The sequence below is a fragment of the Pezoporus flaviventris genome, unplaced genomic scaffold (genome assembly GCF_033815535.1).
Source record: "Pezoporus flaviventris isolate CSIRO_AGI_PZ_B2104156 unplaced genomic scaffold, CSIRO_AGI_Pfla_v1 ptg000100l, whole genome shotgun sequence".
Classification (NCBI taxonomy): domain Eukaryota; kingdom Metazoa; phylum Chordata; class Aves; order Psittaciformes; family Psittacidae; genus Pezoporus; species Pezoporus flaviventris.
In genome coordinates, this window is record NW_026892648.1 from 1,724,992 (window position 1) to 1,751,482 (window position 26,491).

A 26,491-nucleotide genomic window follows, 5' to 3' on the forward strand; every position below is an offset into this window, starting at 1 on the left:
CCAGCTGTGTGGGCAGGATATGTCCCCAGAGACCATAGTAGACTCCTTCTCTCTACTGACTAGGTAGGTGCTGCAGAGCCATGTTTTCAAAGGACTGCTGCATTTAGTGCTTGAAATACAGACGCAAGTGAGGCAGACAGGACGACCACATGCGGCTTTCATGTGAAACTACATTTTCTGTTTTTTTGTTGTTGTTGTTCTTTTAGCTTCAGCAAGTCCTAATCCTTCACCTCTATATATATGTTTGCGTGTATGTACATGTGTCACATCCACAGTGTCTGAGGGTGTGTGCAGAGGACTGGCAGAGGGATGATAGTAACTTCTCCAAAGCCAGTGGTGACTAGGTGACCAGCCTCGTCTTTCCAGCTCCACCCATAAGGGAAAATACTTTCCCCAGTCAAGATTATGTCAAAGAACCACTTCTCATCTTGGTAGTTGCCTGGGCTTGCATACACCATTGCCAACGGTGCTGCTATGCCTGGCACTGCAGCCAGTACCATCGCATATTCCAGTCCCAGACTGGAGATGTGTGCTGCTGCCACTTCCTAGGGAATAGAGCAGGAAATTATTTGTTCTGCCAGATATTTCCTATTCCTGCTGCCTCCTTGTTCTGTTTAGGGGAGCAAAGCCTGTTAGCACCTTTCCTCATAAATCCTAATCCATGTTCCTGGCATGTCCAAGGTAAGGAAAGAGACAGGTCTTGCTATGAAGGCGCTGCCAGCTTTCCTTCCTCCCCCACGGGCTCTATTTCTTGTGGTATGACACAGCCAAAATCCCCTGAAGGAGAAGAGGGATGCTACACAGGCCATTTTCTCTTCCTCATGCACAGCCTGTACTTGAACAGCTGACATTATTTATCCTTGGGTACCCAGGAACACAAGTGACAACAGCTCTACCCTGGGCCATCCTCAGAAAGACAGTTTTCTCCCTCTTGTCTTGTGAAATAACTGTAGACCCAGTCCTTACATCTGCCTTGGGGTTTCCAGTCTTTTTCCTTCACTTAAACTCCAGGAAGCTCAAGTTGACACCTAGAGCTCATCAAAGGGCAGGTCACTGGGGCTAGGCCATCAACAAGGAGTTGGCTCCAATGAAGACAGCAGCCAACTGTGGGAAAAGTTCAGAGCTGAAGCCGGTGCTCAGTGCTGGGGCTTAGTTCAGCATCACCTTTTGTCAGATGAGCACAACTGCAGTAGCCAGAAAGCATGTTTCATCTCAAAAAAATTATAGAAAGAATAAAAAATAGAAAGCCAGAGAAAGAATCTTCTCTAGCCAATGTGCATGACTTCAGGCTGAGAACTGCCAACAGGATTCTTGTAACACCCCACTGCAAGGAGAAATCTCAGTTGTGTGCAGTGACTTTTCAGAAATAGGCTGGGAGGAGAGGTATGAGCCCTGCCAAGGGGAGAGAAAGGCAATACCTGAAGAACAGGGTGAAGAGCTACTGACTGAGACAAGTGTACCGTTGTGTGCAGTGATTTTTGGTATTTACTGAGGCAAAACTCACTGGGCCGTTAAAGGGATATTTTCCTTTGTAGGAAAGGAACAGGGTGTTTCTGGAGATTGTAGCAACCAGCCCATGGCACTTTCTTTTTACTTTTTATTGGTTTTCTTTCCTCTCCTCTCCTCTCCTCTCCTCTCCTCTCCTCTCCTCTCCTCTCCTCTCCCCTCCCCTCCCCTCCCCTCCCCTCCTCTCCTCTCCTCCTCTCTCTTCTCCGTTCCCTTCTTCTCTCTTTTCTTGTCTTCTTCTATCTCTTCTCTTCCACTTTCCCTTTCTCTCCCCCTCCCCCTCTTCCTCCCTCTTCCTCCTCCTTTTCCATTCTCTTCTTTTTTTCCATCATTTTTTAAATTCAGGCCAGAGCCAAACACCAAAGGAGTAAATGTTCTTCTTTTAATGGTGCTGATTTAGGGACCATCGTACCATCCAAGTCCTCCTACAAGTCTGCTTCCCACACCATACCAGCATTGCTGTGTTTCAAAGCGCGCCGTCCTGTGAACTGCTAAATGGATATGCAGCAACCAGCAGCAGTTGCTTTTCTTTTTCTTTTGTTTTATTTTAATTTTTATATTTATTTATTATTATTATTATTGTTATTATCAGTAGCCAAAGCAGCTCTTGGTCTATTACTCCCCCATTTAAAACTTGGGATGTAATCGAATTAGAGCGGTACCTGCTCCAGAGTCCATCCAAGGAAGTGGAAAGGCTCCTGGAGGAGTTTGGCTGGCTGTCCAGCAAAGCCCAGGATGCTGGGGGTGGTGTGGGAAAGGCTGGTGCTAACGAAAGCATTCTGGTTGCCAGCAAATGTATTTATTTTCCAGACTTTGCAAAACGATCTCTGTCTGCGCTCATTCATTCAGTGCATGCTCTCCTCAACAGCCGCTGCATAACTGTTCACTGTTGATCGTGTGTCTACATTTAAGCGTGTGTTTTATGTGTGTGTCTCTGGCTAGGCCTCCTCCATCCTTTTTTTTCCCTTTTCTTTCTTTTCTTCCTTTTTTTCTTTTCTTTCTGTTCAGTTAGCTTGGTTTGCTCTCTTTTTCTTTTTTTCATTTTCTATAGTTTAATGGCAAGTATTTCCATTAGATCTTTTTGACTAATGCTGTGTTTGTAACTTTTTTTTCAATTATTATTTTTATATATATCTTCTTTCCCCACCTTTCCCCTGTTCCACACTATATATAAATATATATATAAAAAAAATCTTTTCTTCTTTTGTCATTCAATCAAATTCCAACAAAACCAACCAAGAGCCAGTCAAATCCACCACAGTCTCGCGCTGAGCTAGGAAAAAAGTTCACGTAATGACATGAAAGTGGAGAATACAGTCCCCCAGGCCGTAAGTTCAAATCAACTCGAAGTTGAAAGTGTGACATGATGGCGTCATGTAACAAGCTAAGAATTGGTTGCATGACATGCCGTCAAGTTTCGTGCAGGTGCCGTGATTGAAGCATTTTTCTTGGATGTTGTATCAGTTGATGATTGGCCAGTCATGATCACATGTGCCTTTTTTGACTTTGTGCTGCCACAATTTTTTGCTGTGCTCATTTTCGTTTCGTTTTTGGTGCTTGCAGTGGTTTCTTTATTTGTTGTTTGATTTCTCGTCAGCGTTTTATGCTTCTTTAGATGTCACATAGAAAGAAAAAAAAAGATGGATTCCTAATTATTTAGAAAAAAAAAAAATGGGATTGTTGTAACTACAGATAATTTGGAAAAAAAAAAGAGAGAGAAAAAAATGCGTGGTTAATTTTTTTGCACTGGAAATCTTGTGATTAATTTTTTTTTCCGGAGAATTGGGGGCCTTTTTCAATTGACACCATTTTTTTTTCCCTTAGGATATTTCAAATCGCTCTCTAAAAATTAAAAAAAAAAAAAAGAAAAAAAGAGTAATGATAAGTAATGATAGTAACAGTAGTTTGAAAACTATAGCAATGCAAAAAAAGCAACCCCAAGAAAAGCCTCATTGTGTGTCTTTTCAAGAATTCCTAATTCTAAGGTTCCATATTACAGCAACTCCAGCCAAAATTAATTGTTCGGGGGAGGGAGGGATGGTTTTGAGTGGGAAAAAAACCCATACAGATCAAAAAGCAAAATGCATCTTTTTGTTTACAACTGAAAAAGGGTCCTTGACGAGTGTTTTTTATTTTTTTATTCTATTATTATTTTTGGTGTTGTAATTGTTTAGACTGCTGTGTACGGTTTGCTGTTTGTTGAACCAACAGTGTGAAAACCTGCCAGCATGGATTGATATTCCGCATGACACTTTTCCACCAGAGTGGACCTTTTGCAGTTTCTAAGTTTCTTGATGTAATAAATCACCAAGTGTATAAGAAGAACCTGCTTGCTAGAAAGAGATAAGAGCTAATCCTTAATGATTAAGCATCCTACTTAAATGTCAAGCCTAGTCGGATCATGATTACATTTTTTTTAAATAACTTTTTTATTTAAGAAATGTTAGCTTTACTTTTTTTTTAAAAAAAAAAGTTTATTCCAACAGTCTTCTTTTTATTTAACCTCCTATAAATTGCCTGTTCAAAGTCTTACTTTCTGACATTCACAAAGGAGTAGATGTTATTGGCAGCTATGTCTCCACAGAAAGCTCATACACTGTCATAGATGGCACCCATTAAAATGTAGAAGAATTCTTTGTCAATGCCTTTCACACTGCAAAAGCTCACCGAGTGAGATTGTGATCTGGCATTGTAAAGTATCACTTAAAAATAATTAAAATGCAGCTATCTGCACATACAGATTTAAGTAGACATACCCTACTATTGATTTATTATTGTCATTACAATTATTAGGAACAATTGTATTTTTCTCTATCATGATCGTGACTACCTTGCTCACTTCGGGTTTGATCCAGTTCTCACTGAAGTCAAGGGGAATCTTTCTGTTGACGTTGAGTGGGAGCAGAATCAGAGCCAATGCCTTCGAAAGCAAAACACCAAACCAGATGCCCCATCCTGTCCCAATTGAAGGGAGAAGAAAACATCCATGACTTTCAAAAGGAGCAGGATTGGGCCCAAAAGAACAGGCTTGTTTAAAATTTCATTTTCATTTTAGGTCTTTTTTCCCCCAGTTCCAAATATCCCCCCTCCTTCCCTACTTCCTCCTCCTCTTTTTGATTTAATTTGCAATGATCTGCTTCATTTTTTAGGGCAGCAGCTGAATGGGCTACATTTAGAAAAAAAAAAAAGTATATATATATTAAAAAAAAACAGGAACTGTTGGATTACACCTTTGACATATCAGCAAATATCAATCAAGCTGAAGACTTCAGAATTATTCTCTCTTTGATTGTTTAGACTGTAACATTTCTTCAAGGAAAGTATCACATCTGCTGACTTCGAAGGACATGCGCTTGAAAACAAACAAACAAATACATAAGTAAAATCAGAACAGGATCAAGATCAACCAGGATTTCTGAAGAGACACTGATATCACCACAGCGGCTTTTCTTCAAACAGGAGATGCAAACCTGGATACTGGCAAAGGAGTGCCTGTTTGCCACCAAGGATGCGGTTATCATGTGTGACCCATGGTAACAGTCACTGAGCATCTTTATCTGTCATTCCTTAGCTATATGGGGACCAAAGGACAAAACTTTTTACCGCAGACTTGTAGCTGTATGTAAAATATGGAAGTTCTTTCCTTTTCTCTGAGCTGTTCCTAAAACAGTTTTTGAGAGCGATTATAAGAAATATGTAAAAATTAAAAAAAAAAATAATAATAACGCTTAAATGCTTTTAAAACGGCAAGATAATAGTTCTTTGATACTTTGGGAGGTTCTTTGGTTATACATTAATTAGAGTCTATGAAGCTTTCATATGGTTTTCTGTATAATACGTAAGGATTGCGCTGTTAAAGGCAGGTAAGATGGATATCTATGAAAAGCAAAAAAGTAAATAAATAAATACATAAATAAATACATTAAAAGGCATAGAGAAGAGAAAGGAAAGATGGTTGATATTAAATGGAAAACAAAAAAAGGTTTGTAAATGCTTCTAACTCTCCCCATTTAAAATCCTAATAGTTGTACAGAATTTAAAAAAAGAAAGTTTAAAATACCTATATAATAGAAAAAATTAGACAACATAAAAAGAAAAAAATAAAAAAAGCAAAAAAAAAAATAACTACATAGAAGTTAGCGTTAATGCTAAAAACAAAGATGTTGTAGAACTGTAATTTTTTGTAGAGTTTAGATTGAGCATAAATTCCTACTCTCTGCCAATTGCTGTTGGATGCTGTTATTTATCGAGGAGAAAGAGGAGAGAAATGGCTATTTTGGCAGCTTTTTTAACTGCGAGCATTCCAGCTATTAAAAAAAAATAAACGAAACGAAACTCAATTCTGTAGACAATGCAAATGGGAAAAAAAGAAAAAAAAAAAAACAGCTGTCTTTTTATCAGACGTTAGTTCTAACTTGAACAATGAAACACAGCTAAACGCTTCATGTCTTCATGATCTGCTGTCCGCAAAATTCCCATCATCCTATGCTTTAGTAGCTTCCATATTTGCTCTAGAAACCTTCAGGGCAAGGTGTTAGCCTAGAACCTTAATCTTAAAAAATAAAAATAAAAAAAGAATAAAAAAAATAAAAAAGAAAAAATAAACAAAAAAAAACATAAGGAAACAATCTCTTTGAAGAACTTCTGAAACTGTTTACAAGGAATTTTGAAAAAACAGGGGGATGTTTAAAAAAAATAAAGATGCTGGCTCTGTTTCTCTGTAAATAAATTTGCATATTTTGTAGGACTTTTAATTGTAATGATAGAGAAAAACAAGGAAAACTATTTAATGAAAGCACGATATTTATCTTTGGTAAATGACTTTAGAGCAGTTAAAAAATAAGACATTGCTTTAAAAAATCTGACTCAGAAAAACAATGAATTATTTAAGAACACATATATTTTAAAGTATATCATATTTATTATAATTTATTTTCACAGTCTTAAAACTTGATTTACATCATTCTCACACTTGTTGCATTGATTGAGCAGTGTGATAATTGTTTCTGATCCTTTATATGGTTTTACTGTTTTAATGTTCTTGTTTGGTTTCCTTACTGTTTTTTATCTTGATCTCAAACTTTCTTCCTTTCTCTTTTTTTTTTTTTTTTTTTTAATTTTGTTATTTTTATTTTAATTTTAATTCCCTAACGGGCCTCATCTTACGAGTCCTTCTCCTGTCAGAACTCCCATGGGGATTTAGAGGGTTTTCTACATGAGTAAGAACTCAGTCAGACTGAGCCCACAGCTAGGAAGTACAGATGTGTAACGCAGCTGCAGTTCCATACAACTGCTCTTTCACTCTCAATTCCCTAAAACTCCTTGTAATCTTCTGTAATTATTGAATGACGCTTTCCAGCTTAGCCCTAAATAAAGCACAGTTTAAAAAAAAAAAAAAAAAAAAGGCATGTTCTTTACTTCTTGATGGCTTTCCTTAATGTGTTTGCTTTGAGAACAAAATGAATCTATTTCAACTCTTTCATTAATATACATTGTTTGAGTATCAGAACAAATCCCTTTGTTATATGAAACGTATCTCATTGGATTGAATTAATGGCACTGTTTCATTTAACATCTGCTTGATATTCCACTGTGGTTTACCTTAAACCTAGTAGGTTAGAAGATCAAATAACGGTACATAGAAATTAGAGTCATTGTAGCTCCCATTTGAAGCCTGTTGTTTGATTTCACACTCATGGTTTTTTCATGCTGATAAGTATAGAGGCCAAAGCTCGGGACATTGCTCCTTTTGCTGCTCTGGGAATACCTTGTGAAATTCAGCAGTCTCCAGAGATGAGGTTCAATTTCTTCCTGAGCATCCCTCACATCTTGTCTTTTGAATGATTATATTTCTCCCCCGCTCCCCAAATGGCTGTACCAGATGAGCTGAGCTGAGGCTGAAAGCTGAAGCCTTTGCCTTTTCTTCCTGATTCTTGCAGCCACATCTGCATTTGGACAAGTTGCACCAGCTAAATCCATCTCTAAATGGGGCTAATGGTGCTTGTCCATAATTTGAACTCCACAGATGGAAGGAGTTCTATTAGTAGAAACTCCTATTATTACTATTATGAGTTACTAATGTCTGTTCAGGGCTATAGAAATAAATGAAATGTGAATCAGGTGGTGAATACAAGGAGATAATATGGTCAGTATTTTCTTTTCATCTGAAGGTAAAGGCAAATACAGAAAAGCATACATACACCCCAACCCCATCTCTGACTTTTGGTATCTTTGTTTTTCGGCAGACAAGATGCTCTGGAGAGGGCTGAGTAGGCTAAAGATGCGGGAATTGACCTCAAATGTAACTGAGCTAGAAAATTAGGGTTAAGTCTCTAGTAAGAAGAGTTTTCTGCTCCAAAGGCCATTCAGTGGCCTGCCCTGAGCTGTGGGGATGAAGAGAACAGAGACACATTCTCTGACTGGGCTGGGTTGAGAATTAAGGTGGAGCTGGAGAAGATCACCCTCTGAAGATGGAACACCCCACAACAAATTGGGAAGGCTCTATTTCCCACAGTGGCACAGCAAACGTACCATTAGAAGGTGCTGCCTAATCCCTCCCCGTTTCTCAGGCTGCCCTCCCCACTTTCCCTTGTGACTCTCACGCTTTCCAGAGCCCTTCCTTGCCTGCTTTGAGGTAGATGCTATGTCTCTGCAGTGGATTTGGGACTGTGAGGTATATCCTGATGCATCTGCAAGGACACGGCCATAAAGCCTGAGTAGGATGCGCTGCATCCCTGGGGCATCCAGCTGGGTACACTTCTGGCCGCTGGGACACAGCTGGGGGCTGGGGGCTGATGACTGTGAGACAAGATTTCAGAGTCTTGTTCCAGGTACCCTTCAATACACAGAAGACAAAATACCCAGTGCAGGGGAGAAACCATCTCCAAAGAGGAGGTTAGAAAATACCATTAAAGCTGCCTTTATGGCACAGGTCGGTACCCCAAAAAATAACTGACTTTGCAGAAACGCCACTGGGGTTACTGAATTGGGGAATCTGACTATGGGGACCAGTGGGGACAGCCAGGAGGGAGCATGCATGGCTTTCACCTTTCTCCCAACACTTCCCCATGAATTGAAATGCAAGCTCTAAGAGAGGGTATATCTCCAAGTCCAGTCCCTAAAAACAGAGTGGGACTGCTGTTAGCCCATTGGAGGTTCTTTTACACTGGTGTGCTGGAGAATAAAGCAGTGCTGTGACCACGCTGCTGCCTGAACATGTTTGCCACACTCAAAACTCTGTTTATGGTAGACACATGGACCAGAACATGGTGTGCTGAAGCACAAATGTAGATATGGTCTTATGGTTGGTTTAAGCACCCTTCTCTGGGCTGTACAAACATATCAGCCCTGTTCTAAGATTTAACTGCTTGTCATACGGATAATCCATGCTCCTTACCAAAGAAAGTTCACCCCTTTACACTATAGGTGCCGTAAAGCAAAGCAATAGGCCCATTTCAACATGGGACTGTACCTGCAGGGCCAAGCAGCAGCCAAGGAAAACCTTAAGTCCTAAGTAATGAAAATGAAGAAAGAAGCCAAGCCAACCTGAAAGCCTGTAGCTGCCTGCCCATGTGCACCAGGATACAGCAGACTGGGCACCACACTCTATTACAGAGGTTCTAAAGCCACTAGCTGGCTGATGCTGGCTCCTGTCTTTTATCTGAGGCGGGTAAATCACATTACATGAAACTAAAGGTTTATTAAAGGTCAAACATCCATCCTTCGCCACAGCAGTCCTTGGCATCAGTATGATTACAGTAAACTGCAATCCCATCCCCTTGAATAGCTGGGGGCAACCTTTGGTACAAGTACACGGCATGGTTTACAGTCATTCTTTCTGGAGTCCCATGGAGACATCTCAGACACTAATCACATTTTTATGTCTCTAAGAAAGCTGTAAATGCCTTCCTTGAGTCACTCCTTCATATCACCATTTACTGACATAGCCACTCTTTCTTTGCACAAACACAAGAGGAAAAAATTCCTCTCCCCACTTCCACCCCATCCCCACTCCAGGCAGGTGTCCATGAGACAGGTTTCTTTTATTACAAGATGATCTGAGCTCTGTCTGTTTTCCCTTCACGTATCTAATATTGTGATACCACTCAGAAATGTCCTTGTGAAGCAAGGCGAGGACTTTTATTCCTTGAATATTCCTGTTTCCAACAACATACTTGTTCCAATCCCAAATACACCAGGGCAGTGACCACCCCATGGGTCTAGAAGCATGTGCAGTGCTCACGTTTGTGTTCCCAGGAAGAACTCACACATCACAGAGGGTTGGCAGATGGGGATATGCACATCACTGGGTGCTTCAGAGCAGACACTACCCAAGCAGCTGGTGCAAGCTTGTGCACAGAATCACTTGGAAAAGGAAGCTGCTGATGCTGTGGCCTAGGAAAGTCTCTTAACGAACTTCATTTGAAACTACCTGGCTTTTCCTACCGCTTCAGAGTTAATGAAACAGGAACAGGCCACAGTCTCAAGTCAGCCTGCTGCAGAGTCTGAAAATGCCTTTTGGAGTAACACTGCTGTCCTACTTCTTGATTAAAATCTGTTGAGAGAAACAGATTTTCAATCACACAGCTTCCTTCTCATGACAGTAAGCCCAACAGAGCAAACACATCCCAGGAAAATATTCAGAAGGTGCCAAATCAGAGCCCTTGCTCTCCATTTATTAAGGGAATGAGATCACTCCAATGTCTCATAGAAACAGAATCAGCAAAGGCTTGGGTTGGAAGGGACCTTTAAAGGTCATTTAGTCCAAGCCCCCTGCATGGGCAGGGACACCTACTAGACCAGGTTGCACAAACCCCTGTCCCTTTGCACACTTGCACTCACCACTGCTATTGTAGATGCTTTCATTATTGCCCATCCAACCTTAAACATACCCGATACAGCAATGTTTCTGGTAAACACACACTGGTTCTGGTGGAAAGAAACACCTTGGGAGCACAAATCCTCTGACCAGGGCATTCATAAACCATTCTGAATTCTGGGTCTCAGTCTGATAAGTTCTGAACTTGGCACAGGCCACCTCAAGTCTGGGGAAGGAGGTTCCTTGTACACATACAGGTAAGCATTCCCTCTTCTTGTAAGCTGCACCCTCATGGTGTGCAAAGAATTCACATGAAATATGATGAGCATAGGTTCAGATTCTCCTTTGGCCAGCTGGAGGAAGGGATTTGTCCCCTGAGACTCCCATGACATAGAAGCTGGCCCTGATTATACAGCTGCAGAGCAGCCCAGATATGTATTCACAACTCCTCATTTGGTTTAAAAGGTGGAAATAGAAATGGAAACTGAGAGTGAAGGGCTCCATAACCTCTCCTAAGAGAATTAGGCTCCTAACAGTGGTCCCATGAATATGCATCACACAGGCGACCTTGAAGGAGCAAAGAACAGCGGAGTCCCCCCATTGGTACACCTTAGCCTGCTGCTCATGGCACTCTCCTGGGATGTATGCATTGCTGGGTGTCAGCTATTGCTTTTAGCTGTTAAAAAGAAGAGATATAACACACAAGTCTGTAGGCAGCTGGTGAGTGGGTGAGCTAACTCTCCCCAGTGGAGAGCCACAGCATGGCATCCCAAAAATGGGAACCTCTCCTCCTGGGAGAGACAGAGGCCCTAAACTTTTCCTCATCCTTTGAGGCACATCGGATCATGTGTTTCACTTTTCCATACTTAGCGCAGAGAATACAATTACCTAATTCAGTGTTGTGAGTCCTAGCAAATAGCAAAGCACTCACAAATTAGGCGTGATGACTGTGACGCCTCCTTTGTGAGTCCCTCCTCCAGAGGGTAAGGGAGACGATTCCAGTTCAGTGAGCTACAGAACAGACTCCAAAACTGGAACAGTTGTCAGAAGGCACATTGTACACAGATCCTCCTACCACCTCCTACAAGGAAAGATTAACTTCTTTCAGCTAGAACAAAGAGCTATTAAGTGAGACAATGGTCCTTGCTGTATTGGTGAGCCATCTGTCATCAAGTGCTAGATATTTGCAATAGCTTTTTTAAGCCAAGCCAAGAGAAGCCCCAGCCACTGTTACAATGGCATATAAACACAGAAGAAAAGTGTCAGCCCAATGTTTTTTTTGTTTTAACTCCTTCTCCTCGGTCTGCTCTGTTATTGTTGCTTTCTGTGGCAATCACAGCACGCTCTATTTCTCTAATTTAGCACAATAATCATCAAGCTAGCACTTTGTATCACGTTTCATACAAGTGCACTAGAGTTGGCTCTGGGGAGCCGCCTGGTTTGTTTTGAGGGTAGGTGACCAGAGGACTGATGACAAAGAGATATTCTCCCAGCCCCAAGGGACAGCTATCCAGAACATCTGTGTTAGCTTTCCACAGCCCAAATGCCAAAGACATGGGGGGTCTGAGTCCCTGTGAGCACTTCTGCTAGCTGATAAGCAGCAAGCAGCCAAGTTTTGGATATGAGAAGAAGCACATGATTAGTTTGAGACACATTGCAACCAGAGAAGAGCAGGCTGGCCCTATGTGTGGGACCAGTAATTAGCCTCCCCTGCCCAGTCTGAGCATCCCACTCAGGAGGTGGCTTGGTAGGTGAATGTCAAAACTCCTGTCCTGATGACTGGGCTGCACAGCGTCATTCAAGCCAAAACAGGATAAAGAGCTTGAGAAAAAGCTGGCTCTGCAGCTTAAGCTCTGCAGCTTAAGGAGGAATTTCCCTATATCTGGCTTATTTATACCTTTCAGTTTCCAGTCCAAAAGCCTGATCTTAAAGCTTTACCAAGCAAATATTTTCTCTCCCTGACTACCATGCTTTTGCAGTGGAGGGAGAGAGCTGAGTTTGGGTGAAATACTGAACACTTAAGGTGTTTTATTTTCTCAGAGGTAGAGAATCTACACAAAGTAACACATTTGCTTGAAAGACTTACAGTCCAGATCCAATTTAATCGAAGACTAGGGACTTTTTCCTTCCGTGAAAGGGTTGATACCACCAAATCCAGCCTGTAGGAAGGGTTTTAATCCATCAGATTTAAAGATGACTGTAGGTGGTGAAGTGGGCAGAGGTCTGTGCAGCTGGGATGAAAGGACAAACTTGGCCTGACTGGACCTTGCTCTGCTTCTATACCACATCACTAGTGACAGATGCTTGCCATCCAGCTGGTTAGTAAGCCTTCCTATGAGAACCCTTTTGATGGTCCTAGATCAGATGGGTCTATATCATTGTTCATGAGCCTGCCTGGTGATTTCATTGCTCTTTTATCAGAGGAGCCAATAAATGAATCATAGAATCACAGAATGGTTTGAGTTGGAAGGAATCTTAAAGCTCACCCAGTTCCAACCCCCTGCCATGGGCAGGGACACCTTCCACTAGAGCAGCTTGCTCCAAGCCCCTGTGTCCAACCTGCCCTTGAACACTGCCAGGGATGGGGCAGCCACAGCTTCTTTGGGCACCCTGTGCCAGCACCTCAGCACCCTCACAGGGAAGAGCTTCTGCCTAGGAGCTCATCTCAATCTTTCCTCTTTCAGTTTAAAGTCATCCTCCCTTGTCCTGTCACTACAGGCCCTTGTCAAAAGCCCCTTCCAGGTTTCTTGTCAGCCCCTTTAGGCACTGGGAGCTGCTCAAGGTCTCCCCACATCCTTTTCTTCTCCAGGCTGAACAAGCCCAATGAGTGAGATCTCACTTCTCAGGGGTTAGTTCTGCAAGGCTTAAGCAAGCAGACTTGTCTTGCCTGTCCCAGGGTGATGGATGGTTGGTCATGGCCAAGCATTACACCTGGCTTAATTAGGAAACCCTTCTGGTACAGATGGAAACCCCTAAATGTCAGTTGGAAGGCAGTAACTGAAAAAAACCAAGTGCAGCCGAAAGTAAAACAGATTAACCGTGGTCTGTACCTACAGTTTAAAATAGCCTCAGAGAGTACACACATGGTCATGTTCTGTGTACTGAAGAGAACTGATGGATTTTCTGTGCATCTCTTCCCTGAGCTGAGCAGTAGTGACTTCTAGTCAACAGGCCTGAGCAGTGTTAAGGGAAAGAGACTATAGCTTCACAGAAAGAAGGTTTCAGGGCAGTCAATCCAGCTTTTCTCACTGTCTGGAAATGCACATTTAAATACAGATCAGTTAATTAAAACAAAACTGTAATATGAGCCAGAGGGGCAGTTATTGGTCATCGTCATCTGGCAGGAACAGAAACTATATGAAAGAGAGACTTTGAGAGCTGCAGCCACTTGACTGTATGACTAAACTGTATAAAGTGACTGATGGAGAGACCGAGAAGGTGTGGTGGTGGCATGGATCATCGTTTGTAAAATAGATACAAAGCTCTTACGTGACCTGTCCTCATCACTGTGAAGTTGCACAGTTTTTATGGTAACTAGAAACGTAAGGAAAAAAGCACTCTGCCTCTCAATTTTTTCCAGTGACTGGTCCTTTGTAAAGGTCCTTCCAGGTTTGTGCAAGTGGGGTTGTCAAAAGCATTCAGCAATGGCCTCTTTCTGCAGCAAAAAAGTTAACAGGAACACTTACAACTGCTTTCAGTGAACACTTTACAAAAGTCAACAAGAAACTGCAATTGCTTTCCAATGTAAAGGTCATTTAGCATTGGATACAGGCATTTTAATGTGTCAAAGGAGCCAGAATATCCTGTCCCAACATGCCCATCTTTTACCCAATAAAACCATGACTGTTGTGACAAGTTGTAGTAGACAAACAGCTATGCTTTGACATCCTTCTGTGTGAAAACCCCTTTAGCCCCTTACTTTATCAGGCCTAAAGTCATTCCTTTGGCAATAAGATCAACAGAAACCTCTGCATTTTTCTTCCAACAGTTAAATTATTTATAAGCTTTGAAAATAATCCCACTTTGCCTTCTAACCTTAGTCTTGCATATATACATGTCTTTTTCCATGTTGACCCCTGTGAATTCTTCAGCTAAAATATGCATTCATTAGAAAAAACATTTGAGAGCATTTTTTTCTTTCTTTCTTCTTTATCTACTTGTTTGAATATGCTGCAAATTTGATTAATGTTGCCTTCTAATCTCTTTTTTTCTAGAGAGAACACCTGGAGTCCTTTTAACCTCCCTCGAATAAAAACTAAAACCCAAAAGCCAAACAACCTAAGCTGCAATGTCACATCTTCACAACCCATTCCTTTCCCTGCCCAACCATTGCTCCTCTTCTTAGAGGGTGGACACATGGGCAAAACTCGTGTCAGCAAAGCTACAGAGCTATGGGTTTCTTCCAAAGTCCCCTTCCTAATGTTCCCGTTAACCTGCTTAGATTTTAGCCTCTCTCTGACTAGAATAGTTTGGAGAGATTTATGACAGCAATTCTTCTGGTTCCTTTCACAGTGTGTTTTCCGCTATTCTTATCTATTGCTCTGCCAACATGCATAATTTATTTAATACCAGTCAGTAGCCGCATTAAACATTTTTTTTCTTTTGAGGACCATCCTCCTGTACTTGGAGAAATTGTGCAGGTAAATGAAGTCTGAGCCAACAGTCTTGGACCTACCTTTTCTGCTTCCCTCCAAAGCTTTCCATGGGCATCAATCACCCTTGAACTAGGATTCTTCTCATTTTAATTATGCTAATATCACCATAATTTCATTCTCATTAACAGCAATTGAGTTTCGGTCTCTGCAGATGGCGGGGTTGGACAGTTACCAAGCCACATGCCATCTTGAAAGGTGTATATGGGCCGGTGTTTAGCCTATGGCAGTGTTACACATCATCATTTCTGGGTTGCATCACATCACTATACCCATTTGTGAAATGACATATACCTTTGCCTAATATTAGTTCTGAGGTTTATAAAGGAGATTTTTAAAAATACAAAAGAGAGTCCATTGCCCAGTCAGCTCATTCTTGCAACCTCGCCCGCTTTGATAACTTCAGGTGAAGGCTATAGAGAAATATTTTACCATTTTAAAGTGTGGCTACAAAAAGGATAGACATTCTCACTTCATAAAGAGCCACAGGGAGAAGATGAGAGAAAAAAAGCACTGGTTATCCCAAGAAAGGCTTCATTTTTTATGTAAGAAAAACATTTTTTACTGTAGGAACTATCAATTACTGGAACAACCTCCCCAGGGATGTGGTAGATTCACATCACTGGAGATTTTCAAGATGCAATTGGACAGGATGCTAGATAATCTCACTTAAATTCTCTTTCCCACAAAAGGCTCAACCAGGTGATTTTTCAAGGTTCCTTCCAGTGTGGAATGTCCATGATTCTATGGCTCTATAATTGCTGTAGAGGTGCATAAATCTACAGGTATGTTCCTACTACAGGCGGCACCCAACTGAGCTGCCCAACAAGGCAGGTATAGAACCCAAATCACAGCAATGCTGATGGAAAGGGAACTCTGTGATTTTCTCACCCGGTCTCTACTCACAGCAGATCAGACTTCTGGCCATGTCCTTTATTATTCTCATGAAATAAAAGTATCAAAGCTTACACAGGTAGATTCGCAGAACTGCAGTTATACCTACACTGAGGGACAGGCACCCAGTGCTGCCCTGTCCTCACCATTGTCCAACCTGGTAGAACTACCAGGGTTTGCTACTTCCCCTTTCTGGACCATGTTTCTTTACAAGGATAATGATTGTGGGTAGAAAGGGTGGTGAGAACAAAGGATTTACCCAAAGAAATGTTGGGGTGTACAGAGGGACAAGGACTTCAGTGCAGAATGGGGAACTACTCTGCCCCACACACTAGTTCCAGTTCCACCCAGTGGAGAAGAGGTGATTTCCTATGTGCTCACTGGATAGCTTATCACCAGCTGCCCTCATCAGGCCAAGTCCAACCTTACTACCTGTGAATTGAATCCAGGACATGTTGCATGTACAGCCCAGATACTAGAATTCATCTCTAAGTTAAGAGAAGGGTGACTTGAGGAACTGTCACTACCCTTTGGCTGATGCACAAAGGAAGCTTCAACTTAGACCCAGCTACAAGTCAAAAATCAATACAGCATAAATCAAACTGCACCAGTCCTTCAGGAAGGGCCTGACATTGTGACTGCAAGCATGAAGAATGATATTACATGGTTTCAATGGGGTTTTTTATGCTGAGTACAAAATCTGGTACAGCTGCTAGAAATTATGATGGACTATTACAGCTTTCTGGACTGGAGAATACGTTAAAATCTCTTCAGGAGGTGATATCTGACCAGCTTCTGATGCAACTGTTGCCTCTTTATATTTCATTTGACAGCTGACCTCCCTGATAATATGGTAATATACAGATGGTGGCTGCACAGCTGGGGTAAACATGAAATGGTCTCTGTGATAGCCTGGAAGACTCACTATTTTCCCATCTCTGCATGCTTGGAACTCCCTAAATCAGATGTCAGTCTAGGATCTCAGCCAGACCTATCTTGCCCCAAGCATTTAAAGCATGCAAAAAACTGAGAGGCACCGTAGCTGTCAGGGTGAGAAAGAGTTTCACTCAGATTTTGTGTTCTGCAGACATCTTTAAGACACATTTTTGATCCATGGCAAGGGCTTCGGTTTTCATGAATCATTTCATATATGTTGTAAATGAGAAGAACTAATTCAGATACAACCATATGCAGTAATAGTGAATAAATGGTCTAGTGCTGCTCAAAATCTGGTAAAGGTGTGACACAAAGAGCAGCACAAACCCAATTGTCTTAATACCAGGTATAAACCAGTGTAATGTGTGTCTGTACTTGGGGTTGCTAATTTGTTGGGAAATTAATGAAAACATAAGAGAGAGTCACCTCTTAAGGGCAAAAGGTCTTGAATTCTGTGTGCTGATCAGGATGACACCAGTATTTATGCTGATGGCAAATAAGGGCATTTCTGACTCCAATTTTGTTTCCAGAAAACATTAATGTTACCTTACAGTGCGTTAGTTGAATCAGTGCACGTCGCCAGAGGTTGAATAATACAGTTTCTCCACACTCTGCGACAGAGTATCGACACTTACTAAATTATGCTGTTAAATACTGTAGTATGGCTATAAAATACAATGAAGGCCCGTGGAAAGATGCCAGCCCTTTTCTGAGAGAGAGCACTTTTTGGAACCCTGCCTGTGGCCTGTAATTTTCACTTCCTCCCACTACAGTGTGAAGTGACATGAAAGGACTTGTAAAGTCAAGTCCAGGAGACTGGTGTGGATTTGAAGGAGTAAAGCTAAAGTTAGATCACCAACAGTAGCATCTGACCTACTTGAACTTTGTGGGGAAGGAAGGAAGAAAGGAGCCGACCCTCCCACATGTCTTCCTAGCAGACCTCACTGCAAAAAAGATCGAATTCCAGCCTACAAAACATACATTTTTCAGCACATATGGAGCCAAAACATTCAAAATATAGAAGCTTTTAATGAAGTAAACTGTTGATTCACTAGCAGTAAAACTTTCCAGAAAAGTTGCCAACTAGCAAGATATTTCAGTATTTTATGGGAAAGAGCATTCACTGAAGGAGAAAGCCCAGTGTCAGAGGATGGAAGCACAGCTTGCACAAACTGAGTCTCCTGCCAGGTACTGCCGCAGTTCACATGGACCCTGACACGTGGAACAAATATCACTGTCTTTTAAGTCCAGCAGGCTTAAATTTGGGGATTTTTTTCTTACTAGAAATTCCCAAGGATGTGAAGGATGGAGAAGGAATCAAGATTGACCTTTCTTTGTGGAAAGTATTTCAGCAGGAAAGGTTTGTCCTTTTCTAGCAGCCGTAATCTCACTCATCACACTGTAAAGGGTGCCTAAAACCCTTCATCGCAGGAACAAAGACCACAAAGCTTAAAATCTAACCAAGTAGCAGTAAAGTAGATACCAACTATTCAGGTCAACAGAGAAAAACCCTGTGACTATGCCTGACAAATACCAGATATAACACAGTGCCTGTCTGTTTGCTACCACATCTCTATAGAGGATGATTAGTTTGCTGAAGGAAGGATGAATCCGAGGAACACAATTATGAGGTGGAGATGGGTAAACCAAGTTCCATGAGACTCATCTTACTAGATCCATATGTTGTCTTCATTTATTTCTTATGTCTGTGCATCTATAAATTTATACACAAATCCAGCATCCAGTCATTTGCTGGAAATAGAACAACCACTCAGCTTAAAATGCGTGTCCTCAGTTGTCTTGGGTGCAGCCTTCCTGCAGGTGATCAAAACTTGGGAGCAGCAGAATTTTCTTTGTGACAATGTTTAAACAGGGGAGAACTTGGACTTAGCCAAAATGCCCTATTTCATTTGCTGGGCCTGGTGTTAGCTGGAGTTGACTCTTTGTTAAACAGTCTCTGGAGGAGATCAGGCACGAGGCATGATTTTCAAGTTCATTACAAATTCAGAACAGCTCTGGAGGCTGAATAAACTCTTCACACGGTTCCCAGGGATAACTCCATCAGCAAAGCGCAGAGCTACATTATTCCAGGGAACCTACTTCTTAAAACTCTGTCCAGTCACATGTGAACCATGATTGCCAGAAGCACTTATCAGGAAAAGGATTTGAATGGAGTTATTAAGGTTACTGATACAGAGCAGCCTGTAGAGCTCATGCCCAGACCCTTCTGCCATTACAGTGGAGGAAAATGGCACTCAGAAGTGCTTTGCCTCAGTGCCAGGATACCTGGCACACTCACAGAATATGCACATGGGAAACACCAGCAGCCTCCAGAGAGCACAGGCTCTGGTGGGTGGACCTGAAATGGAGGAAATGGCATTAATAAACATGTTAAGCCTTGTCACCCAAAATAAAGGTTATGTCAAACAAAATCCCCTGTTTTGGGGGAGAAAGAACATAGGAGTTCTTTCCTTACCTCTCTTTAGTTTTTATCTCATCTCCACTGCACTCGTGGAGCAAAATTCTCAGTGCAATTGGTCACAGCAGTTCAGCTGGGAACAGAGATGGGAATCAGGAAAGGAATGAAGTATGCAGGAGGGTCCTTTTTACATTTTCAGAGACACAGACTGCATTTTCCCCTTTCCCTCAGGCTCCATCACTTCACTTTCAACTCCTACAAGTGGCACTTGGAATGCAAAGAAAGTGGGGGAGAGGTGTGAGAAAGCTGAGCCATATGCCTGGAGGAGAGCAAGGATTTGGGGCACCAGCAGATGAGCTCTGCAGACATCGCCATGGTGTCCACAAGTCCTGCCACGTGCTCCTGCATCCTCCGGCCCCATCATGGGCTCCCTCATACATCAAGGGTGATGGAGGCATGTCCTGGAGTGCTGACCAAGGCAAACTGATAAGATGCCAGACTGGGGTCAGACTGCTCCTCTGGCTGGAGGCAGAGGTTTCCCTGTCTGCTGCAGGAATGAAGGGCTAGTAATAAACAGCTGGAGATAAATGGCAGCACCTTCCATCACTGCTGCTGTCTACTCCATGAGCAGCTGTTGGACCGTGACAGCGAGGGCAGAGAGAGGAATTTAGTGAACAGTTATGGCCTCTCTGACAGCATGCATCAGAAACTCCCCTACGCCAGCTGCCTCCAGACAGGACCGGTCTTGGCCCACAGTTTGTCTGCTGTAGGGTGTCATTCATTTCTCTACCTCATACTTCCGCACTCAACAATTTCCTTTTAGCACAAATCTCTCCCCTCCACCTCCTTCTCCCCATTATAAATATAAGAGTATGTGTTTCTTGTTTTTTATGTGATCTCTCATAACTGCCAAAAAAAAAAAATAAAAATCTCCTGACATAAATCCTTTTGGCTCTGGTTTCTTGACAAACATGCACTAGTTTTTCTTTCTTCCTCACACCTCTCTCCTCTCCACAAACTCTCAGTAAGACTTCTGCAGACTCTCAGCTCTCAAAGTCTTCTTCCTGAAGCACCTCAGAACATACTGTGCTGAAGCTAAGGCAGGGGAACACTTCCGCTCCTTGTGGACAGTGCATCAGACAGGGAGCACAGTCTTTATAGACATTCTGGTTTCCTCTAATGTATGCATTCCTCCAAGAGTAGTTATGGTTCCATGTAGCTTCCAATGCCTACATCTGAGCCTGAGGCTACACTACTATTTGGGTCAGCAGAGCTCTGGTCCACAGACCTAGCTGCCTCATTCAATGGCACACACAAACCTCTAGCAAAGAGCAGAAAAAGCTCCAAACCTCAAACATTTGCATCCTCGTTGAGTGACGCAGCCATTCTTCTTGGATGCAAGTCTGCATCCAAGCACTTCCCTCTAAGTGGCAGAGTTGGTAGTAAAGTAGAGGGGAAGCAGAACAAGTACAGCATGCAGAGAGAGAAAAGGAGGTCCTCCTCATCCCTGGCATCAAGGGCTTAACAGAATTGCTTGGGGTACAAGAGGATCCAGTCAACAACTTTATATCCCCTTCTGAAATTCAGACTGAACTTACAGACTTCATTGGTGCAGAAGAAAGAAGCAGGGGAATGGTTTTGCTGAGACTCACCTGCACCCGAATTCTGAGCAGTGAATGGAAGAAACAGCTAAATTTCCTGCCTAACCAATGGGGAGAGATAGGTGTTTTTCAAGGCTTCAGAAAGACTTCTGTTGCTTGAGCTGGCAGGCAGGATCTTGAAAAGCACCCTTGCAGATGTTGGCTAACAAATGTCAAAGCCTCCACAAGGGCAATGGCTGCACTAGCCACCTAAAATACAGATGTCAGCCCAGTGCCTGAGCCAGGCAGACCTGCTAATGCTCAGCTTTTGTATTTTAACCTCACCACAAGCTGGTGTTATGGTGAAATATATAGGGCAGCAGAGCATGGCAGCAGAGCTAAAGCCCATAGATCACGGAGCTAAATATCCTACTGTGGGCTAAAAGTGAGCATGAACAGTTTCAGCCCACGTGTTGGCTAAAGTTATGAGCATGCGAGGAAAGGGGATTTATAATGAGAATGGCAATTCAACCTCAATTATAGTGCACGACTGTCTGCACGCTATAAACTGGAGGTTTAATAATGAGGCAAGTAGGCTGAAGGAGAGAATTTCATTGTGTCTGTTTCACAGCCTGGAATTCTTACTAAATTCATCAGATCACTTGAGTTCTCCTGACAACTGTAGCAGTATAACTAATTTTAAAGGGGTTTATTGTACATTTAGACTGCAACAAAAGATACAGGCAGAGAAAACCTCATAGCAAAAGAGAACTCCAGATTGAAGGCTATAATGTATATGAGATTTGAAAGAAGTAAGTGCTAAAAGATGTAGACAGCAGTTTTTCAGGGTCCTTAACCTTGATGAATAAATGAATAAAATCCCTTAAAAAATTGCAGTGTTTCTTTCAAGTGGTTTCCAGCATGTTAATGATCAAGAGAAACTGAGAAAATTGCTGGGAAAGGAGATGACTTTCCTCAATATGCTCTTACCACAGAGACTATGAGACAGGCCTGAATTGTAAGCAAATAATATGCATTGCAAAATATGTCAGAGGAAGGAAAGAATAGAGGCTCTTTAACTGCCCATAATGCATTTGCATACAGGTGTGTTGACTGCAGGACTTTGTGATGTTGCCAAATCAAACCTTTAATGAATACTTGGAGCCTTCCAGCTCTTCCATATCCACGTACTTAGACAGGGCTTTCCTGTATCTTATTTACATACCTTACTACACCAAAAGAAAGAGAAAAGGATCTAGATTGAAAGAGGGCACAGAGAATACACAGAAGCCATTATCTACCACCATAAGCATCCCACTCACCATGTACTAGCAAAGGCTGAATGCCAAAGGGGCTTGAGTTGCCCTCCTCCGTCATTTCTATGAGCAAAGTCTCCTAGGTATTGCTGGAAAAGATAAAAACACATCAATAGAAATGAGCTCACCCCTCAATGCAGTCCAAAAAGGAAATATCTCCCCACCTTCTTCAAGGCAGGAAGGGAATGTTGTCTTAATATCTTTTCATGGCCTTAACCCCAGGAGATGCTGAGGACTGCAGGAAGGTGCATCTGAGACAGGGAGCATCAGGCACTGACAGGCAACTTGGCTGCTGCAAATGTGGGTGCTCCCAGATATAACAAGCTGTCAGAGGAAATGGTAAATAAGAAAGGGGTATGGAAGACTGAAATTTTGGAGGTATCGTCCCCAGCAATGTTTTTACCTCTCAGTTTAACTGGCTGACAGTGCTTGCAGACAAAGCTCTTGTCTCTCACTGTGTTTGAACCCTCCCCAGCACCCACATCACCCACACATCCCTTTCCTCTCCTGGCCCCACCAACCTCTAAGCTAATAATGTAGCTGATTAGATCTTTCATCATTTTTATTGTTATCCACCCGCAGATTAATAAAACAGCTCTCTGGCTGTTTCTGGCTGACCACATTCCCTAATTTATCATAAAGGCTTCGCCTGAAATACTTCTTTGTGACATGTAGGGAGAGTTGCAGTCCCTCCCAGCCAAGCATATCTGTGAGACAGCACAGCACAATGGTCCGCAGTGATATCCCCTGTATTCTCACCACACAGAGCAGAAGTTAACACTCCGCAACCAAGCCGCTAAAGCAAAATTTCAGAGATTGGTACCAGAGGCACGGAGGTAGAAAAATGGGGAGTTAACTCCAGCTCACTGGAGCACACTGCTTCATACCTGTACAGTCCCTTAATATAAGGGAATCTGCTTCTAAAGCACTCCAAATTTTCTTTTTAAAGACAGTAATTGCAAGGGTGGCTTAACATAGCCTCAGGAACTATCCTGAAAGAACTGGAAGACCTGATCCCTTAAAAGTCAAGAAGCTATAGGAATCACAAAACCGGCAATGGATTTTCTCCACACACACTTGCTTCTTTCCCCTTCTCCTTTCTTTTCCTTTTCCCTTTTCCTTGACCTTTCCCTTTCCTTTCCCCTTCCCCTTCCTCCTTTTCAGGGTACTGATTTAAACCCCAAAGAGATGCAAAGCTCAAATATCTTGCAGTCCAAAGGAGTACCTGAGCCCACAAATTCAAAACTAATCCCTCAAAAATCACATAAAGCTCTACTGAACTGATAGTTTCATCCATTTACGTTAAGCATATGACATTCACTAGATGAAGATGAGTTCATCTTTGGATGGATAGTCTTGTACTGGAGGACTGTTCACTACTTTACTTTCAACACAAAGTAAGAAAAACGTTAAAAACTTCTGCCAGATAGACATTTCTGTATGATTTTTCCTGTTTTAAACTGAACAACATAAACAATTTTCAAAATGCCAACAGAAAACCAAAAAGATAAACAACTTTTTATTAAATAAAAAATGGAAAGTTTCTACAGAACTGATAATGTTTTATAGAAAGATCCCATTTAATGAAAAAGTCCATTTTCTGATGAGAAATATTTTCAGGGGATTCATTTCAGTCAGGACTGTCAGTTGTTTCTTGCCTTTCAATCTCTGATGCCCCAGCTCACATCCCCTGGGCTAGATGCTGTGTAAAGGAGCAATAAGCAGTCTTTGTCTCACAGATCTGGGGCCTCATTTTGGGAAGAGCTGAGTGTAACAAGTGATGGGATGGAGGTACAATAACAAGATCCCACAGATACAGCAGCCAACATAGGGGAACAACCCACGGGTGCAGCATTGAAATCAAATAGCTGCCTCTCAGCCTCCTATGACTTGGCTGAATCCATGCAGGTAACCCAAAAGTGACAGAGTTTTTAATGGGATCTTATGAAAAGACAGAACTCAGAAAGGGTCTGTGATTTTCAAGGCAGTGCAGCGCCAGGACACAGACATGGATATAGCAGAAATAGGCAGCTGGGGGATTGTGAGCTGCCTTCTCCTCCCGGGTACATATACAGTTGACTTGCACTGCTCCTTGATAAAGCCAGGCATCTTTATAACCTGTATTGCAGGGCCATGGAGAACTGAATTGCTGGTCCTATTAGGTATCTCTGTGTGAGCTGAGAACAACCAGGAAAAGCCCTGAGCTGTCAGTCCCTTCCAAGGTAAAAGATATTTTCTACTCTAATGGACAGTGGGATTGAGTGCGCCCTCAGCAAGTTTGCCGATGACACCAAGCTGTGTGGTTCTGTTATACGCTGGAGGGAAGGAATGCCATCCAGAGGGACCTCGACACACTTGTGAGGTGGGCTGATGCCAACCTCATGAAGTTTAACCATGCCAAGTGCAAGGTCCTACACCTGGGTCGGAGCAATCCCAGGCACAGCTACAGGTTGGGCAGAGAACAGATTCAGAGCAGCCCTGTGGAGAAGGATATGGGGGTGTTGGTGGATGAGAAAATGAACATGAGCCGGCTTCAGTGTGCGTTTGCAGCCCAGAAACCAACCGTATCCTGGGCTGCATCAAAAGGAGCGTGACCAGCAGGTCGAAGGAGGTGATCCTGCCCCTCTACTCTGCTCTCCTGAGACCTCACCTGGAGTATTGTGTGCAGTTCTGGTGTCCTCAACATAAAAAGGACATGGAACTGTTGGAACAAGTCCAGAGGAGGCCACGAGGATGATCAGGGGACTGGAGCACCTCCCGTATGAAGACAGGCTGAGAAAGTTGGGGCTGTTCAGCCTGGAGAAGAGAAGGCTGCATGGAGACCTCACAGCAGCCTTCCAGTATCTGAAGGGGGCCTATAGGGATGCTGGGGAGGGACTCTTCATTAGGGACTGTAGTGATAGGACAAGGGCTAATGGGTTAAAACTTAAACAGGGGAAGTTTAGATTGGATATAAGGAGGAAGTTCTTTACTGTGAGGGTGGTGAGGCACTGGAATGGGTTGCCCAAGGAGGCTGTGAATGCTCAACCCCTGGCAGTGTTCAAGGGCAGGTTGGACAAAGCCTTGGGTGAGATGGTTTAGCGTGAGGTGTCCCTGCCCATGGCAGGGGGTTGGAACTTGATGATCTTAAGGTCCTTTCCAACCCTAACGGTTCTATGATTCTGATTCTATGATTCTATATTCTCCTTATTTGTGTCAGTTTTAGTTACACATTCCTGCCTTCCCTCTTTCATTTTTCCTTCTTCTTTTGTCTCATCATCATGCAAACCACACAAAATAAGATTTTCTGTGAATTGAAGAGCCAACACTGATTTCCCATGACTCAAGGCAAAGATCTCTTGTGTGTATGTGTATATTTGTGTGTGTGTCTTTCAAGCATTGTCTTATGGGAATTCTGTGCTTTCCATGGACTATCCATAAGCAGGAGAAAACTGAGGGGATAATACTTGTGAGCATCAGTAGCAGTTATGGGGACACCCTTCCTCCATGATGGTGCCTGTCTTCACAAAACTTCCAGGAGCTTAATAACTTTGAGATTTCCTTCTCCTCTACCTAAAACTTCTTTAAGCGGATTAAAAGTTAACATGAGTGAGGCCCCAAGCAGCAGATCACCACACACAGTACAACTGCATTAACCATTCCATCATTTAGAAGCCTCTTCTGTCTGCCTGACCATCAGTTTGTGTATCCTGCTCGCTGCCTCCAAACTTGGGTTATCTTATATCAGCTTTCTCCCTTCCCTTTTACCTCTTTAAAAGCCACCAGAGACATAAAACAGAAATTAAAAAGATTATCAGGACACCATTTCTGGAACAGAGACCGAAGCAAGTAGCCCCTCATGAACAAGAGATACTCTGGGCAACCAAGCCCAAAAGAAACCTCAACAAAGTCAGCCTAAAATGATCTAAATGCTGCTTCACTTAGCTTCCCAAAGCCAGGAAGGACATGGGTCTAATTTTCAGCTCACAGCCCAGCTCTGCAGTGGCAGATGCTGCCTGGAACTGAAGAAGAAATGATGATGCAGGGCCATTTCCTTAGAGGCGCTGTTCTGTCACCATGGAGGCAGACAGCACGCTCTCAACAAGTTTATCTGCAAAGTAACATGAAAATTCCTCACAGCAGGAGAGATTTGATGGGATGTGCCTAGCACAGCTTTATAAAAAGGTTTCTTCAAATGCTTCCAAATCCCATGCATCTTTTTCTTGCTTTATCATCCTTTTCAACATCTTTCTTTCCTCGCTTTTTCTTTTTTCTAACGCCTCCACCAGGCACATTTATCAACATCAAAGTACATTCTCATACAGCTCAGTTTTTTCCTCTGAATCCACTCTTGCAATGTCCAAACTATTAGTTTTCTCCACACCCAGAAT

The 26,491-nt window shown here is 42.5% G+C and overlaps 1 protein-coding gene across 22 annotated transcripts in view; it reads left to right on the forward strand.

Annotated features, from left to right (window-relative positions):
* The window catches only part of CELF4 (CUGBP Elav-like family member 4), a 747,879-nt gene that overhangs the window by 697,293 nt on the left and 24,095 nt on the right, over positions 1-26,491 (forward strand). For 19 of the 22 annotated variants that reach the window (XM_061477218.1, XM_061477223.1, XM_061477217.1 and 16 more), the window contains one exon: positions 4,656-6,910. The exons of 1 other annotated variant lie outside the window; for it this stretch is intronic. The gene's annotated coding sequence lies outside the window, so the exon portion shown is untranslated. Of the gene's footprint in view, positions 1-2,746; positions 2,835-4,655; positions 6,911-26,491 lie in introns of those variants that run through there. 2 more of the 22 variants (XR_009747539.1, XM_061477214.1) reach the window with 2 other exon arrangements.